This window comes from Stegodyphus dumicola, chromosome 9 (genome assembly GCF_044657685.1).
Source record: "Stegodyphus dumicola isolate Sdum_Otavi_A_Nest chromosome 9, ASM4465768v1".
In the NCBI taxonomy this organism is placed as follows: Eukaryota; Metazoa; Arthropoda; class Arachnida; order Araneae; family Eresidae; genus Stegodyphus; species Stegodyphus dumicola.
Window position 1 is genome coordinate 177511483 of NC_140776.1, and position 2494 is coordinate 177513976.

The window sequence follows — 2494 nt, forward strand, 5'->3', positions numbered from 1 at the left end:
AAAATGGCGTCCAGAACAAAACTAGCAGGTTGCTGTAGCAGGATTGGTCGCCAAATTTTCGCCAAAAAATCTCCAAGTTACCATAATTCAAAGATTAACCCTTTCATGACATATATATTTTCCTGTAACGAAAGGAATTGTGAAATAACAAACAATGTTTAGGTACAAATAATCATTTTAAGAAGTCTAGGGTGTAATCATAATCAATTGATCAGTTGAGAAAAATAATTGCATGATGGTATGAGAGTTTGGCATGATGGGTATAAGAGTTTAATTCTTTATACGAAATTATACCTGAAACGTATGAACGTAACGGAGCTATACGAGGAAGTAACAGATCATCCAGTTTCGTCGAGGGTTAACAATATACAAAAGAGCTGGATTTTGTGAAGAATGAATTGAATTATAGGAAAAATTTAAATATTTCGAGTTCATAAAATCAATTTATAATTATTTTCATAAATAAAGCAAGTTAATATATTCTACAAAAATGAAGAGGCTAGAGGCAAAAGTCTAAAATTTTTAAACGACGATAAATTTAACTGATGACTTGATTTTTAAACACGACAAAAATATCTTGATGAACTGATTTTTAAACGGCAAAAAAATATATTGATGAACTGACTTTTAAACGCCGAGATGAACTGATTTTTAAACGCGAAAAAAATATCTTGATGAACTGATTTTTAAACGGCAAAAAAATATATTGATGAACTGACTTTTAAACGCCGAGATGAACTGATTTTTAAACGGCAAAAAAATATCTTGATGAACTGATTTTTAAACTACAAAAAAATATATTGATGAACTGACTTTTAAACGGCAAGATAAACTGATTTTTAGAGGGGAATAAATATCTTGGTGAATATTTAAACATAAACAATAAAGACTCATAAAACCGAAAAACATTTATTTTTACTTGTACAAACCAGGTAACTGCAACAACATTTATGTTAGAAATAAACTTCAAAATAAAATCTAAAATTTACGAGTCGTATCTCTGCAGATGGAAAAATTCTGCAAAAGCCCCTTCCCGGATGGCACTGTTTTCCTCCTAAATTAATCTTCTTCTCTCTTTTGCGGGGCTCTTTCGTGTGCCACCCGGACATTTTCTTCTCTCCTTTCCTTTCCTTTCCTTATTTATTCATTTCCTACCTTTTTTCTTCCGATTATGCGCCCCTTTTCTTTTCTCAGCTTTCTCTTTCGTTTAACCTATAACTTACAACAAATCTCGTTATTACAGCTCCCGCCCTCATACATTTACATTTACATTACTTTTTTTACAATTATAATTCAATACATTTCATCATATTCATATCACACATTATTTTACATCTAACATTTATGATTCAATGTCACTTACTTACCGAGGATAGAACTTGAGATCTTTCTGTAGAAGCGAAGCCTCTTGCCAACCTGTCTCTGGGGCCCCGGAAGAAATTACTTCTCTTAAGTACTTCAGCTTAAACCGCTTCTTGTACCCTGTCCTTATCTTTCATACTTTCCCTACGTGGCGTGTACAATTCTTATTTTTTTCTCCAGCTCCCGTCATCACTTTGAACAACGATACGTCCTATAAAGGAACGAACATACCCTCTTCTATACAGATGAAATCTACCCTACCCAAAGGAGGTTCCCGCTTCAAGAGCTCTCCATGTAAATTTTTTTTTTCTTCTTCCACTCTTCAGCAATCTGAAAAAGAAAATTGTTATTAGTGGTTAAGTTTATAAACGAATATCTAGATTATGTGGAAACTAAATTAAAACCGGACCTTCTTCCCCTCAGTACTTTAACGCTCAAACGTACGCAGCTAACATGTTCCGCATGGCACTAATACTGAAATCTGAATGTTTAAATTTAGATTTTAAGGATTATTATTTATCCTAAGCTGTCAAATAAAAGACAAAACTCGCACTTCATTCGTACGCACATAGAGGTGGCGCAACATCTCAATATACATTTCAGTAACTTCAAACCGCAATCATTCAATTAATAGACAGCGTCATCAAAGATGTACGGTGTTAACAATTTAATCTGAAGAACATTTGCTTTTATTGTCGAAGCGATTGAAAAAGATTTGGTGACACCGAAAATTCCAATCATCTGTTCTATCGCTGCATGAAGTTTGACGTTGTGCTTGAAACACGGATAGTTTGCGTCTCACTCCCTCCATCTTCTATAGAATTATAATTCTAAAGACCTTTAACATGGTACCCTCATCATACTCTGTACAGCCAAGAGGAATGGGAGCTTGCACTGTTTATTAACGACTCCAGGTAAAAACCTGAATTGCAGCTCTAGGCAACTGGAAAGAACCAGGAACACGAAACTTGCCTTACCTTGTTCATACAAATCCAGGGAAGCAGTTGCATGGTTTGCAGTGGAATCATCAAACATATTCATACATCAAATATATGAACGACGTCTTGGAATCGTATGTGAGGCTGTTTAGGGATGCTATTGGCCCAGACGTTTTGGTAATGACTAATAACGC

The 2494-nt window shown here is 34.5% G+C and overlaps 1 long non-coding RNA gene across 1 annotated transcript; it reads right to left on the minus strand.

The window, feature by feature from the left end:
- Positions 1 to 893: 893 nt before the first annotated feature.
- Positions 894 to 1959, minus strand: LOC146995567 (uncharacterized). The gene is made up of 2 exons (XR_015043240.1): positions 1368 to 1959; positions 894 to 1212 (listed from the first exon to the last, which is right to left on the minus strand). It is a non-coding gene; the product is annotated as an uncharacterized LOC146995567 (long non-coding RNA).
- Positions 1960 to 2494: the final 535 nt, after the last annotated feature.